Source organism: Callospermophilus lateralis, chromosome 8 (assembly GCF_048772815.1).
Source record: "Callospermophilus lateralis isolate mCalLat2 chromosome 8, mCalLat2.hap1, whole genome shotgun sequence".
NCBI lineage: Eukaryota > Metazoa > Chordata > Mammalia > Rodentia > Sciuridae > Callospermophilus > Callospermophilus lateralis.
The window spans coordinates 8,758,006-8,775,321 of NC_135312.1; positions in this window are offsets into that span (position 1 = coordinate 8,758,006).

Genomic DNA, 17,316 nt, shown 5'->3' on the forward strand with positions numbered 1-17,316 from the left:
TTCTAGTGTAGATAACTTTTTATATCAAAACTTTTTATATCAGACCATTTCATCTTGGAACAATTCTGGGTGGTGGGCATGTTTTCTATAAAATTGATATCTATATCTATCTACCAATTGGTCTACACTGGAATCTCCAAGAAAAATCTAAGTATTCTCTCCTAGTAATGTTAGCTATGAATTAATCAAATATTATTTATCACCCTTCCCACTCTGTAAAAGTCTTAGTTTTTCGACAGGATGCCTCTCATTCCTTGAATCATGTTTTATGCTATATAGTTGCATGTCATTATAATTACATTATAATTATTCTGTTCATTTTTCTCCTAATTCTGTTTATCTTGTCCATTCTTTGAGAAATATGGAAACCATGACAATGCTTGTATATGAGATATGGTTTAACTAGAATAGAGAAAGGTGAGTTTTCTCCTTTCTCCTAACTACTACATTTTGTTAGCACAGCACTCACTTTTTACAGCCTCATCATATTGTCTTGGAGCCTAGCCTGGCTTAATTTTCGAGGATGCTGACTTGATGGTGTAATTTTTGTGTTCATCGGCTGGTTTGGGGAATGACTTCCCTGGATCCCACTGCTTTAGTCTGTCTTAATAGTCAAGGATCCCCATCCTGTCATCCAGCCTTGCAGATCACCCTGTGTCCTCCAGAAGTCCTGTGGCAAAACCGACTTCCTACTATTGGTGTAAGTGTCAGTGTGGACCAGGTTCCTGACAGAGCTCTGGGGCAGCAAATTACAAGACAATTTCCTCCATTCTAAAAAAAAGTCTACCCAGAATCTGCCTCCCTCACACACCTGCACCTCCAGCTCTCTCCTCCAAGCTATCCAACCTCTCAGTAGACTTAATTCAAGATAATTCTGCCCGAGTCCACCACTGTTTCTCTATTGTCCATACTCAACCCTTCACCAGAGGGATTCTACTGAAACCAAGTCAGATCAGCCTTGCTGCCTTCTCTGGCCCTCCATTCTCCTTCCAGCACAATCCTGATAAGAGCCAGAGCCCTTTCATTGGTTGATGGACTGCACCCCAGGACCTCCTCACCTGGCTCTCCTCCCCTCCGACCACGACCACTCCACCTGCAGCTGTCACTCAGGCAAACCAGAGTTCTTGGGGCTGCCCAGCTCACCAGGCAAGCTCTGGCCTCAGGGTGTCCACAGGTGTCCTTCCCTCTGGCTCTTCCCCAGCTCCTCCGTGGTTCTGTCCCTCACTGCATCAAGTCCCTTCCGTGCTATCTGCCATCGCTGGGCCTCTTGATCACCACGTGCAGCCTCGTCCTCGTGCCATGCTGTCGCTGTGCCCGGCTTCATTTTCTCTCCTTTGTCATAAGATACGATTCAAGTGCCTTTCGTGGTTATTAACTGTCTTGGGGGTTTCTCTGGCTGTTCCCTTCTAACCCTAAATGAGCATTGGGTAAGGATTCTCTTTCAACTTGGGGTCTTGGGTGCCTCCTACACAAACTCTTTGCTTTCCATTGTTCTTTTGACTATTTTGATGGAACAGTCAGTGTTTTTGCGTAACCACAAAAGAGGGAACTATGACTTAGATATAGTTTACAGTACATGTTGCTGGTATTATGTAATTCTCCCTGGCCTGGTGTTTCCGATTATTCAAAATTTTCTTCTCTCTCTCTCTCTCTCTCTCTCTCTCTCTCTCTCTCTCACACACACACACACACACACACACACACACACACACATACACACACACACACCTCTATGCGTACCAACAGCACATCTGAGTATGGTCCACTCTGCCACGTAGCTCTACTGAAATCTGATTCAGTCACATATGTCACCTCAGGTGACAGGACAGCAGGAAAGACCCGAAACTGAGTTCCAGAGCACCCGTCGTGCTCCCTTCACAACAGTCCCTTGAGCCCGTCGTACAGGAAAGTGAGACCAGTACCGTGTGCAACAGCTCTGTTTGCAGAAAGGCAAAGGGCAGCAGGCCCAGCCAGTTCCCACTCCGCTTCACCACACGCTAGTTTTGCAGAGACTGGACGAGAGCCTTCATCTAAGTCTCAGGGACCTCTTTGGCAAGACAGGGTTGATACTGACTTGTCCCAGACTTTGTGCTGGTGTCAGTGGCAAAAGGAACCAAATCTCCATGCCCCACCCTCCTGCCCCCATGGTCTCCCAGCCTGTCGTAGAGAAGAGCAGGTAGGTGGCACACAAATTGAGAGGCCTTCTGATCGGGCACTGAGAGGAGGCTGGGGGATAGGAAGGAAGGGCACCGGCTGGGCTGCTGGGAGAAAGGCTGGGGCAGATAGCCAGAGAATGGATGTGGGCACAGTGGCTCTTAGTGAGCTCCCCCTAGCAGCCCTGTGAAAGGTGGGTTTCGGTGGGGGAGGAGGGAGTCTCAGAGCAGTTCCCAGGCCCCCGAGTTGCATCTCTGTTCCCAAGAACACCGGTAGCTCCCCTCTCATTAGCTCCCTCTTCTTGGCAGTTAAGACCACCCTTCACCTCCAGCCCCGGCCCATGAAACCTGGAGACACAGGCATCATTATAGGCCATTGCCTTCCCCCAGATCCCACCCACGGACTTGGAACCTCGCCTCTTCTCAATAGCCTCATTAACCGGGCAGCACCTTGGTGAAGGAAGGCGAAGGAAGGCCTCAGGCAAACTCCTCCCCAGCTTTCACTGAAATTTCATTTGTGTATCAATTAAATCGTAGACCTAGAACCCCCCAAGGAACAAAGGCAGCCTTATTTTTCCTGTTTTCTGAATGATTGTCAATGCAAGTCTTTGTGTGTCTCCCCAAAAGATCTCTGGAAAACTAGAGATGTTGCCATAACATTTCAGCCCCTCTTCAAGAGCTAGCTACTGATCAGGACAGCGGTTATGAGAAGGGGGCCCATAGTTAGCCTGGGGGTTCAAGTCCCAGCTCATCACTCTCCAGGTAATGATGCAGGCAAGTAACTCACCTTCCCATATCATCATATGACGTCAGAGGGAATGAATGACAACATACTTGATGGTGGCTGAAGTGGGGTGTACTGTTGCATTATGTGGGGCACATGGAGGACAATCTGTGAGCATCAGCCAGTGCTATTATTTATCAATTTATATTTATTAGCTTCTTTTTTAAGAAAATGAATACCTACTCCATCCTGGACCCTGTGCTGGGTTTGGGAATCAAAAAAAAAAAAAATGAGTTTCTCCCTGTACCTCCAAGAAGCTCAGAATCCAGATGGGTAAAACATCAGCCAGGATCATGGCAGAAAGCCAACAGCATGCTCAGGAGGAATTGTGGGTGGACTTTAAGGCAGAGGTGTGGTCAAGGCCAAAGAAACCCATGGGGGACACTGAAACACCCAGAGATCGATGGCAGCAGGAAGCCCTGACTGCATATGGACTCGCAGGGGTAAAAGAGGAAACTGTCACTGGAATGGGTTAGATCAGGGCCTATCTGAGACTTCCAGATGCACCCTGAATCAGAGAAGGAGCAGGGGAGTCTAAACCTCACCACCACCTCCTCTCGGTCCCACTCTGTTGTCCTTTGAGCAGAACCCAAAATCGAGGGACCTTGGGTGGAGCAGTCCTTAGACTCAACCTTCTGGAGCAGAGAAGAGGTGATTAGGTAGCAGTGGGTAGAGGCAAGGGGAATGCAAAGAACTGCCTGAGGAATGGGCCACCATCATTTTATGATATATCTGTGACTGGCCAACTACTTTGCATAAATCATCTTATATTCAGAACAAAACTGAGAAAAAGGTAAGTCTCAGAAGAAGAAACTGAGACTTCAGGAAGTCCTGGGGCTTAAGTACATCTACACCGTCTGGGCTCACCTTGCTTGTGATATAGGCAGGTGCACTTTCTATTCAGCCACAAAGCCCCTCGGTACAGTCAGGAAACAGTTACATAGTGCTGCAGTAGAGACAGTATATATTCAAATCTTTTTTTTTTTTTTTAATGTGGTGCTGAGGATGGAACCCATGGCCTCACATGTGCTAGGCGAGTGCTCTACCGCTGAGCCATAACCCCAGGCCTATATGTGCCATTACTTATGATGGAGTTTTTATACTTAAAATTATAGTGACTAATATACTGTACTGCATTTATCACTTGATGCAAAAATCATCAAGACTGCTGCATAATTTTCTTTTTTTTTTCCTAGTATTGGGAATTGAACCCAGGAGTACTTTACCACTGAACTATGTTCCTATTCCTTTTTTTTATTGGTTGTTCAAAACATTACAAAGCTCTTGACTATCATATTTCATACATTAGATTCAAGTGGGTTATATTCAAATCTTAAGTATCCTCCTGTATGTTCCATCCTCCCTGCAGTTTGGGTGTAGCTGTGAGGCTGGTTTGAGACAGTAAAGTATGAGTGGAAGTTATAAGGGTAGTTTCCAGGTTGAGAGGATAAAAAGGATGCACATCAATCTTCAGTCTCTTCCTCTGGCATAGCACTGAGGAGATAATGAATCCCAGATCATTCTGCTAGGAGGCTCTCAAGTTCCCCGACCCTGGGTTCTTAAATGTCTCTAGAAATGTTCCCCTTATCATCCTTCATGTTAAATTAGCAAAGGTAAGAAAAGGGGCTGGGGATATAGCTCAGTTGGTAGAGTGCTTGCCTTGCATGAACAAGGTCCTGGGTTCAATCCCCAGCATCACAAAAAAAAAAAAAAAAAAAAAAGTAAGAAACAAATTGATATGAACACTCACAGAAATTTGAGACTGTTTGTTACCAAACACAATGCAGTCTCTCCTGACTGATATATGTGCTGTCTTTATACCAGACTCCTTGTGAGTTCAGGAGCACATAGTAAAAAATCATCCCTTTAATCTTTGAGTTTCACTCAATACCATAAAAAAATTGCAGTAATGGGTAAATAGGGAGGAAATTATTCTGCAAGATGTGAAAGAAATCATTGATAAAATGTTTGAGCTATCTTGAAAGACAGGTATTACTTGGTCAGCAGACAAAGGAAAGAAATAACTTTTCTGGAAAAGAAGTGACATTGCAAATACATGGAAACCTGCAACTAACCGTAGGTGGTAAGAAACTGAAAGATCCCACCAATGAACAGAATCTAAATCATACCGACTTTCCTCTATGGTCTGGTATAGATTACCAGGAAGCAATCTCAATAGGAAATGAATAGAATGGGAAGATACTAAAATGAAGAAACAATTAAAGAGATAAATCAATCTTAATAGTACAGGAAAACCAATGGCCTAAATTTTATCACATGGATACCAAGACACTGAAATAGAATTGGAGAATTTTGAACTACACAAGCTAATTCAATCATTTGTAATTAGCAGCAGTAGAAATAATGGTAGTGGCAACAACAGATTTCCCCATAAAAGTAAAAAAAAAAAAAAGAGAGAGAGACCAATAGTAATAAAGCACTAAATTGTGTGCCTGTGTGTGACATGTGAAATACACACAATATTATTGTTTAGTATTCTACTTACTTAATAAGATATATGACAAGCACCATTTTAACCACTTTATGAAATACTGTCATTCCATCTTTATAAAAATCCTGACAGGTATTTTACTGATTTTTTAAATGACAACCCAGAAAGGTTCAATAACTTAACCAAGATCACATAGTTAGAAAATGTCCCCAATAGTTGACTCCACATCCCATGTCCTATTGAGAATATTACTTCATACCTTCATGATAGTCTCACTGTCAACCTGAGGTAGCCATTTTATTATCCTTGTCATTGATATTACCCTATTTTATGATGAGCAAGTGTACTCAGAGACAGAGCTTTCCCAGCAGCCCCTGGCTGGTTTATGGCAGAACCCAGCCACAGGCTCAGATCTGCAGACTCCAGGGCCCAGGCCCTCACTGTGCCTGCCAAGTGGATTTTTTTTTTTTTTTTTTTTGTCCGTGGAGACTTTTAATCAAACTATACACACTCATTTGGGTATAAATCTACTTCCAAAATGTTGTGCTTACTAAAGTAATAGTTTCAATTCATGAAAATTCACAAATCAACAAATGGCTATTATGTACCTACTGTGTATATGGCACAAGGCCACATGCTCTAATAATAAATAAAATAATAAACGTCAATCCCTAACTGAGAACCGTGCCCCCACCTGGAAGCAAGTCCCATCCACAAGCCTGGTGAAAAGAGCCCGGTTGGATGGAGCCAAAGGTAATGGATGGAGAAGAGTCACAGAATCTTCAGAAAGGGCTCAGGAGGACAAGAAGAGGAGAGCACCCGGTGTGTTGGGTGGGAAGGATTTGAATAGAGGGCGAGCTGAGAGTGGGATTACTTGGGCTGAGACAGGAAAAGGCCAGGCTTGGTTGAGGGAGTTGGACACAGAAAATAGTAGGGTGGAGACCAGCATGGGGCCCTGGTCAATCCACTGAGGAGTCAGAGCCTTCATCCAATGGGCCTTGGTGTAGGTACCAGTGTGAGTTCACCTCACAGTCTCTTGGAAATGCTGCCTAGATGGAGAATATCTGCAGCATGAGTCATTCAGCCACCAGAGTGGCTTTTCATGAGTCACCATCACATTGACCTCAAGGAGCGAGAGAGAGATAAACAGGGACATATAGAAGAGGGCAGGCCCCAGGGGAACACTGTGGGCAAAGAGAAGTTGCTTAGAGCTGAGACAAAGCCCAGGTTACCTTCTGCTCAGGATCAAGCCACCCAAAATTTATCCTGAAAATGAAGCTGCTCTATAAATGCGAGTCAGTGTTATTGGATTGCTCCGTTACCATCAGGACTGTTTTCATTTTTAAGCACGTGTGTGGTCGCCGCCACATTGAGGAACCATTCACCGCCGGGGAAAACACCCCCCTAATCATTTTCCAGGGCATTTGTGCCCCGTGGAGGCTGCCACGATGTTTTAATTGAATTGGATTGGATTTCAATGGAAAGGGCAGAAGTAGTGCATTTTAAAAACTAATAATTCTGTAATTTTGCAGGGGGAGAGTAGCTTTTTGGCACAAATAGGCAGAAGGCATCTGCATTTCTCCGTGGCAGTTGTTCTCACTTGGAGCCAGACCAGGACTAGCAAAAGTGCATGCTGTTTCCTTCTGACTCCCTCAGAGGACCCTGCAGGAAATGTGCCTAGAGAGGGGTCCCCCTGAGGTGGCCAGGTTTGCCAGATGGGAGGTGCCATGCTTTGAATGTCTGTCCTGCTCCAAACCCACACCGAAGTGTAACTGGCATGTAACAGTGTGACAAGGTGAGACTGTCAAGAGGAGGTTTAACCAGGGGCTCTGCCCTCACAAGTGAGTTGACGCCATTCTCACAGGAGTGAATCGTTGTTACAGAAGGGAGCCCCTTCTGAAGGAGCAAGCTTGGCCCCCCTTGCCTCTCATGCCCTCTCTTGCCTTCTGCCTTCGTCCAAAGGATGACAGAGCAAGAAGGCCCCCACCAGATTCTGTCGCCTGGGTCTCTGACTTCCAGTCCTACCTTTTCGTTATAAACTACCCAGTCTATGATACAATGTTCTAGAACAAAACCATCTAAGCAAGAGGCTTGCCCAAAACTGCCAGGGGCTGGTGGTCCAGCCACATTGCATCCTCGATTTCCCGGTCAGCTTCTCAGTGACATCGGCGCTCTTCTTTCTCGGGCCTGAAGTCCATCACTCTCCTCTGCGTGGTGACAAGGAGAAGCGAGGACAAGGGCAGTGACCAGGCATGTCAAGGCAGGAGGAGACCTGGGCCAGGAGGTCTGGCGCAGCATCACAGAGCAGAAGGAGCCCTGTACCCAGGGGACAAGAGCTCTGAAGGGGTCCTGAGCCAGCTGTCTCACATTTTTGTGCCTCGGTTTCCCCCTCTGCATGAAGTCTCAGGAGCTTCACCTGATGAGCCCTATTTGGGCACTCAGTCTCCCCACTACAAGCCCGTATCTATTCTTCCACCGTAACTTCCTCCCTGCCCGACGCTCACCCCTGTCTTGTTTCACTGTCTCCTTTGGCCACAAAGCCCCGCAGGACTGTCTGACCTGGAGACAATTCCCTCCACACTCTCTATAGCCAACTTGCCTCCAGGTCTCCACCTGCCAGATGTCAGCAGTGGGCAGCCAGCTGGGAGGGGAGCACTGCCTCACACAGGGCTGCACCTCAGGGCCATGAGGCAGGCGTGGCACAGGGCACTCGCGACACCTGCAGAGGCCGACACCCTAGGCCAGTCTTCTCACACGTGCTGGAGTCTGGATGTGCTTATGAAATCTACAGAGCCTTTGCCCAGAAAGACGCACATGCATAACTGGGGAGGCTAGCCAGGCATGCCCAAATCACAACATCCAAAAAGCATCAGTAACTATTGTGGGATTCAGGCCATTTTAACCACTGGAAACCCAAGGATTTTGAACTATCACTCAAAGCAAAGACAGTTGAGTGATATCTTTATTTTTTTGTTTGTTTGTTTGTTTCTATTTGATTTTTTAATTTGTTTGTTTGTTTTGGTCCTGCTTTCCTCTCCAAGGGGAACTTCTCTTCAGCAGCTTGTTATGATTCAGATAGGGCTGTCAATCATATGACTTCACCTTCCCAGTACAAGTGGCAGGGCCACAATTGGTCAAGACTCTGAATAATTCCTAGTCCACCCAGATCGACACAGGATGAGCCAACCGGAGTAGTCTTAAGGTACGAGAATGGGTGACAGGGAAGAAAAAGCCATATTCTCTTCTCTGGGTTTATTCTTGGTAGTGGTGTTACAAGCTGGGAACTATCAGAAATTATCTTTGCTGCTATGAGGAAATGAGTCTAAGCAGGAAGTTAACACAGAAGAAATAGACCCAAAAGTGTTCTATTTGCATCCTGAACGAATTTGCATCCCTTGATGCAGCCATCATGTCCCAGTTTTATGAATCTGCAATTTCCATCCGTGGCAGCAGTAGTAGCGTTAAGTACTATGATCACTCTTTTCTCAAACTAATTTGAGTGGTTTCTCTCACCTGCAGCAAGAGTCCTGCCTGATATAAACGCCCCAACCACATTTTGCAGGGAACCCTGTCCAGAGGTGTTGGGGTCCAGCCAAGAACACGGACAAAGAAAGTCAGGCAGAAGTCTGGTTCAGCACAATGACCCCACCGAGTCCCAGGTGCCAGTGCTCCTGTCTGCCAGACTCCTGCTCTGTCGCAGCAGGTAGATGGGACAGGAGACTGAGTCTAGGGCAGCCCAGGGAAGTCCAGAGTCGTAACCTAATAGTAAAAGCAAGTGCCACCTTGAGCAGGCCCTGACCTGGGGGCGCCCACGTCATCATCTCATTCCATCAAGGCCATCCAACTTCAAAGAATGCTGTTCTTTAAATGTATCTCACAGTGGATTGAGACCACGCAGGGAGGCCAAGGTAGCAGAATTGTGTGGTCAGGAGGGAGGCCCTACTGTGTGTCCTGCAGAGCTTATCTTCTTCATTTGCCTCAAGCCCCAGGGCCTGGGGGGAGGAGAGAAGCCAAAGGTGCCTGGTAAGAAGCTGAGGCAGGACCCTGTCTTTAGTGGGGCCCCGTGAGAAGACTCAGCTGTGAAGGACCACAGGCTGCCACAGGCTGGGGGTGGGACACACCCAGGGAGACCCCTGCTCCAGTCCACTCTCTGCCAGCCAAGCCCAGAGGGTCACAAGAAGAGCATGCGTTCCATCTGTAGAAAGCTCATACCCTCTTCTCCCTGGCCTTGAAGCCAAAACAATCTTGTAAGACCCTTTAATTTGCTGTTTTCAATCATGCCTTGATGTTTGTTGTGTGTCTGGGAGAGGGGATTGGAGGACGTGCTCCCCAGCTAACTCCATGAGCCTGCATTCTCCCCATAACCTCGCAAATTACCTACCAATAACTGAAGATCTGGAATCCCACCCCCAGGGCACTGCAATATCTGGGAGGCAGTCAATGAATATTCACTGGAAGAGTAAATACCACACAATAAGGTGCTGGTTTTCTTTTCCCCTCCTCATTGTAAAAATGAGTCAGAAGAAAAGCAGTTATTGTACTAACCTTTTTGGAGCAGTGATTTTTTTTTTTTAACTCCAAAGACATCAGCAAGCTTCTATTACTCTAGGCTTATGGCCAGGTCTTTAAAATATTTTTGTTATAGTAATATTTTTCTAACCATATTTGCCATAATAAGATTTGACCTTAATTTGTTCTTTTACCACAATTCAAGTCAACAAACTTTAGGGCTAGAAAGAACCAATCAAAAGGAACTCAAGAAATGGAGACCATGTACTGTAAAACTATGTTCCTAGGAAATGTTAATAAATGCCACACACACACACACACACACACACACACACACACGTGGGAGAATCTGGGAGAATCCTATGGACAAACGTACTGCTTGTTTGCCTTGAAGATGCACAATGCAACATTGCGTCTGAAAGGCTCTGAGAAATCCCAAAATAGAGCAACTGCTCTAACTTCAGACCCTCAACCTTTTGCAACTCATTGTCAAGGAACCCACCACTAATGAATCAAGTTGTTCAATAAAACGTCAGAAACTCTGATCTGGCAAAGTCCCCTTGTTACAGAGATGAGAAGCTGGAGCCAACGCAAGAAGACAGGGCAGCACCTCCCATCTCCAAATTAACAGGACCCGACACGTGATTCTTACCTAGGCGTATGGTGCAAGTGAGTTCATTGACCTCTCCAGAGCAGTGTCCTCTTTTGGGGAGAATTTTTTGAGCCCCTACCATGTACAGGACACTATTCTAGTCACTTAGGACCTATCCGTGCATGAGGAAGGAAGAAAACCCCTGCTATAAAATTGTGGTAAAAATAACCACATGAGAGCTATCACAAGGCTTAGATGGAGCGAGAGTTTGGAAGCACCTCTCATGTTGTTAGTTAGCAACGTAAAACGAACAAAAAACCTCCCATTTGTTTCAAGGAGGTAAGGAGCTCATTCTAGAGAAGAAAGGCACTGGTGTCTCACAAGCCACAGCGTCTCCCTGGGGTATAGTCCTTTCCTCCAGGCATTTCCTACCAAAAGCATGTGAACCCAGAGATTAAGGTGAAAGGCCACACTGCATTTCCTGATGCCAAGAACACTTTGCCAAAAAGAAAGGATACTTAGGGGAGGGAAAAAAAAAACAGATTGAAAGAATAAACTTCAGCCTGGAAGACGAATCAGAGTGTCGGGACACAAAGGGAGCCCCTGGCAGAGCTGGGTGACTTCAGGCTGCCAGAAGACAATGATTTTCTCCAGACTGGACTTCCTGAGTTCTCAACTAGCCCTTGAAAGTCTCCACCTCAAGGGCCCCGGAACCAACCATGACTCCCCCAAATCAGCATCTCACCTGCCGTCTGAAACCAGTTCTTCCTCTGAGGTCCTCCACCACATTACGAGACCCATCAGGTGAGATCTGCCCCCCAAAAATCACGTCAATCAGCTTGCAGTTTTTCCTCTTTTGCTCCTCGGTGGTAGCAATAATAGAAGAATTAAAATGTGTGACATGAGAGTCACTTAAGAAAACAGCTTGACATTTCCCCAAAGTGGCACATCTAGAGTTAGCACATGATCTAGCAATTTTACTTCTGAGTATTTATTTATCCAAGAGAAATAAAACCTACATCCACACACACACACACACACACAAAAAAAAAAAAAAAAAACCTATACACAAATGTTTGTAGCAGCATCATTCATGACAGCCGAAAAATAAATAAATAATCAGAAAAAATAAAAGTGCCCAGCAACCAATAAATAAATTTAAAAATGAGGTATATCTACACAGAGGAATATTATTCAGCAATAAAAAGGACTGAGTTACTGACATATGCTACAGTTAGATGAACTTTGGATTAAGCTAAGGGAAAGAAGACAGAGACAAATGGCAAAATATTATGTGATTCTATTTGGTTGAATTATTCAAAATCCATAGAAATCATAGGCAAATGTAATGGCTGTCAAGGCCTGGGAGGGGTGAAGAGAGGGAGTAACAGGCAAGGGGTTTCTTTGGAGGATGATGAAAACAGTCTGAAATGAGATAATGGTAATGGTCGGACAACTCTATGCATACACTAAAAACCACCCAAGTGAACACCTCAGAGGGGTGAATTTTATGGTCTGGGCTTATGTCTTAATAAAGCTGTTATTTTTAAAAATCTGTGGCATGTGTATAGTACACCGTGGTTCCAAGGCTCTTTCATAAGTTTTGTCAAGTGTACATAAGGTAAAGCGCCTAGAACTCATAAGTCCACTTCCTTCCCTGCTCTGGCCTTGAAAGCAGACCACTTGGAGGAATCCTTACCTGGATTTCAGAAACCGTATGCCTTTTTGACCACAGGACTAAAACTCACTCACATATTTAGGGTCAAGACATAGACGCATAGAAAGTCTTCTTAAAGTTAATTAACAGCAACACAGGAATTTCAGAAAAGAAAGGATTTGATTATAAACTGTGAGAATTTATCAAGAATGAGGGTAAATCCTGAAAATTTTCTAAATATAAAAATGGGCCCATTAGTGATTCCGAGATAAAAGGATGAGGTCAGAGGCTATGCCAACAATGCCCACGCCTGAGATTAGTTTAAAAGCAATTGTGGGCAAAATTGCTGTAAACTTGGAATTAATTCCACAGCATTAATTTCCTAGTACCCAGAGCCACCCCAGCTTTAGGAGACAGACTTTTCCAGCATTGGAGCCAGCTGGACTCAATTACTTGTTTCAGTTTTTTTTTTTTTAAGTCACTGATAACTTTCTTTTTAAAAGTAGGAGGATTTTTTTTATCTTTATCTTATTTTTATCTTGATTATCAGTTATCTTAAGACTCTGGACATTCTGTTGGCTTTCGCATGCCTATTCTTATTTGCAGGACAGTTCTGTCCTCACTTTGTGGCAATATTTGTCCAGGGGGGTGAGGAAGACAAGAGAAAGTGTGTCTCCATATTTCAAGAAGGACAGTGAGGGGAAATTTTGGAGAATTACCATAGAAATAAAATGCACAATCCCTTTCCTTATTGACACAACTAGAAATGGAAAAGAAGAACAAAAATGCACAGGAGCAAAAACTAGATAGAAGATCTTTAGTGTTCTAAATAATAATAACAGCACTATGTAACAGTATATTTCATGTATTATATTTATCAGTTACATACTTATAATAATCATGCATTCTACTGTCACATATAACTAGTTAAAACATAAAAAAAAAATTTTTAAAAGATATAAAACTATAGTAACAGTAACTTATATTTGCTGAGAAATTACTATGTGCTGGGCAGTGTTCTAATCACTTTCCAAATGTTGGCTACTTTAGTCTGTAAACAAGGTATTTTATTATCCCCACTGTGCAGACTAGGAAATTAAAGCAAAATGAATCTATGTCCCCAGCCAGGGTCATCGAGTTGGGCAGTATTTTCCTAGTGTTTGCAGCAATTAGCAGAGCTCACTTCCTTGTGCCTGCCTTACCTGAGACCCTAGCATATGGACACATGAACTGCAAAGGGACTGTGGGTCCATAGCAAGCCTTTGCAATTCAGGAGGATCAGGTTTTATAACTTAGGATCTTTAATCGGAAATCTCTGAAATCTTCTAGAACTATAAAAATATTAAAAGAACCTAATCAGATCGGTAAGTCAAACACTTATCCAGCAATCTGGGGAAATCTATCCATTCATAGGCTTATTTATTCAACTATCATGGAACTCTTACACATGTTACCAGTGGAAATAGGTGAAAAGTATTATCATGAAAATCATATTTCAGTGGGAGAGGTGAAGTGAACCTTTAGCCAGATTATCCTCCAAACAATGAGAAAATAAATACTTAATATACATTTTCCTTGAAAATCAGTTGAACATGTTATGTGTTATTGTATATTAGATACTTTAAAATGAAGAGAAAAAAACAAATATATCTTAAATAATATATCCAAAACACATTGGAAATTTTAAGAGTGAAGTGTTGAATTAATACTCTATAAGCGTGGGAAATGTTCCCTCCACAGGAAACGAGTCTCCCAGGCACTCCTTGAGTATTGAATTAACACTCAGCCCTGCCTTTTAATCAATCATTCTACATTTTAACTTATCCAATCGTCACAATAGTACAATTAATAGGGTTCTATGATCATCTCTATTTCACAAGAGAAGAAAACGGGGATAGTAAAGTTAAGTAATTTGCTCAAGGTCACACAGTTAACAACAACAGAATTGTCACTCCCTGTTCAATATTATATAAAATATATTGGCATACAAAGTCATACACTTTTTTTTTGCATGAGATTCAGGAAAAAAAGGTGCTCCTAAACTTTTCTGAAGTAGCCCATGTGCCTTTCCATCTTGTGTAAACAAAATTCAATTTGCTAATACACCTAAGTAACTGTTTTGTTTTGTTTCCTGTTACTTTCCAAGATCACACCAAAACCAAATTCAGGAAGCTTCCATCACCATATTCAAATTAAAAACAAACAAAACCAAAAAAACACCTTGTGTTCCTCTTGCCTTTAGACAGGCAGTGGAAGGGAGAAGGGACAATCCAGGCACAAGTCAGACCCTGGAATTTGCCGGCCCTGCCTTTTAATCAATCAGATGTCTCTCCACAGCTTCACCTTAATTAGAGGGAGGTTGGGAGAAACTGCAATCTGTCGTCTCACCTGACATTTTTATCGCCCGCTTAACATTTCAAATGAAACAGTTTATTGCATTTGATGTTAGTTAAACACTTAACATGTACTCTTCACGCTTACAATTCGCAATGTGTTCTGACTATATTAAGCAAATATTTAAGGAACGTTTGGGCTGTTTTTCCATTTTTAAGTATTTAATCTGTAATAAACATATAGCATGTTAAAATACATTTCATGTTCGGTATGTGTTAAGTGTTAATATATTTTTGAACTGCCTTATTTGAGCCTGTCAGACTTTCCATTACAACCCCCTAATTTAAGGGGTTTTTAAACCAGCTATAAAAGAAAAAAAAAATCTCCGCATGCTGATATTTTGGTAAAATATCTCTCTTTCCAGAAGACTTTTTTAGTTGCTAGAGTTTTGCTTTTTAGTGTTAATATATTGAAAGAAAAATTGATTTTGTGAAATTGGGCATAAATCTAAGATTTTTATCCTAGAATTTCAGTGTGATTCTCTTTCTGCTGTCTAAATGACTTACATATTAAGGGCATCTCAGTAAAAATCATAGAGCTTACCCCAAAATTTAGAAAGAAAAATATGAAGCATGGCTGAGATCTATATATTTCCAGATTGTATTAACTATCTATATATTTCCAGATTGATTGTATTAACACTAAAGATCAAGTACATTAAGTAAAGTTGTGGTCACATCTCCTAACCAGAAAACTTCAAATTATGTAACAAAGTAGTCACATCAGTTATGTTCATCAGAGCACAGAGGGATTTCACATCTCCCCTCTGCCTGCCTTTCAGGAGCCTGTGAGGTTGGAGGGCTCTTATAATTACCCCATTTTACAGACAGGCAAGTAACCTTTCTGAGAGGGCAGGTGGTCTGCCCAAGATTGAATGGCCAGTTACTGTGTCACTGGGATTGGTTTAGCCTATGTGGCTGAGGCCCACAGGTTGGGAGAAATTGAGCCCATGTGCCTTTCCATCTTGTGTAAACAAAATTCAATTTGCTAATACACCTAAGTAGCTGTTTTGTCTTGTTTCCTGTTACTTTCCAAGATCACACCAAAACCAAATTCAGAAGCTTCCCTTCACCATATTCAAGTCATCTGGTTAGGGCAATCGGTGAGGAGGCATCCTTTACAGCACCCTGTAACAGCTTTGCTAACTACATCCACAGTGGTCCAGGAATACAGGTCTCCATCTTGCCCCTGGATGGCAGGTTCTCTGGAAGCAAGGGCTTGCTTGTCTTTGCACCTTCCCCTCTCCGACTCTTACCTGTCCAATATCTGGCATGGTGACTGGCATCTTACAGAGATTCATCAAATGGTGGCCAGTGAGAGGAATCAACAGAACTTCACAGAGAGCATTAATGCCCATGTTGTTGCCTATATAAGAGATGGAAGGCACTTCATCTTTCATTCCAACAGTTCTTAAAGGGATTTCCTTATGTTGCCACCCCTACAGACCCACATGACGAAGACTCCATGAACTGGTAAGTGTGGGAAATGTTCCCTCCACAGGAAACAAGTGTCCCAGGCAATCCTTGAGTGTGGTCTGGCCCGCCCTTCCTTCCCACTGTGGAACATGCTGGCTGTGGAGAGAGCTGACGGCCTCTGTTGTCCTTTGGGGACTCCTATCCTTACTGCTGGGTCAAAACCAGCCTTGTACTGCCATAGGAATAGTGGTAGAATCTGCTTGTCCTGGATACACGCTCACCCTTCGGCCCACCACTGTCTCCTCCACATTCAGCAATAATTAAAGAGAGACTTTGGCCCACGGGTGTCAAGTTCCTTATTTTTTATTTCTCCATTTGCTCAGAAATCAAATCAGAATGAGAAATGCTATTTATTTTTGATACTCATTAAACTCCAACAGGCAAAAATACCTCTCAAGTCCTCTGCAGTCAATTGCTTTTCTTTCAAACCCATCTTCCTTCCAAGTGTACCAAAAATACCCTCAGGCCTTCAGAGTAATTATATTTATGATCATTCATTTTTTTCATTAGTCTAGAGCAAATATTGTGGGAACTCGAGAAAGATGATGTTCCAAAGTCAACCTCAACTTTGGAATTGCAAGAAAGAACCACAGATTAAAATGGAATTGGAATCAGCTGAACCCTGAACACTGTCTAATGAGAGCTCGGCACAGGAACCACAGATTATGCTGCTTAATATGCAACCATAAAAGTCATGTGGGCTGGACCTAAAAATCATACCTAGAAGACTTAGCCGCAAAGGCAAGACCCAGGAAGAGAAAACAAAATTCAACAGAAGCATTGACAAGAGTGTGGAAGGTTTGAAAGTCAATTTCTAATTCAGACATAATGTCAAATAGTAAAAATATCTTGACTTCATTTATTGACTCAACAAATATTTATTGAGTGTCGCTTATGCTCCAAGCACTGTTGGAGACAGTATGGGTATTGCAATGAGTTAAAGACAAAAATCTCCGCCCTCATGAATTTTGCAATCTAATGGGAAGAGTCAGACAATATAAATTAAATGAGTCAGGTATATAGACTATTAGCAGGTTTACATGCTAGAAGAAAAATAAAGCAGGAAAATGAGGGCAGAAACACCGGAGTCTCATATAGTAAGGGGGTTGCAACTTAACTCATCAGCTAGGGAAGACCTCATTGAAAAATGTGGCATTGGAGCATGCACTTGCAGGAGATGCAGACTGAATGAGGAGCACTCTAGGAAAAGGAGCATTAAAAATATTACAGATGTCATGAGTGGGAGTGCACTCAGCAAGTATGGTAAATAAAGAAGGGCTCTCTCTATCAGCTTGGGCAC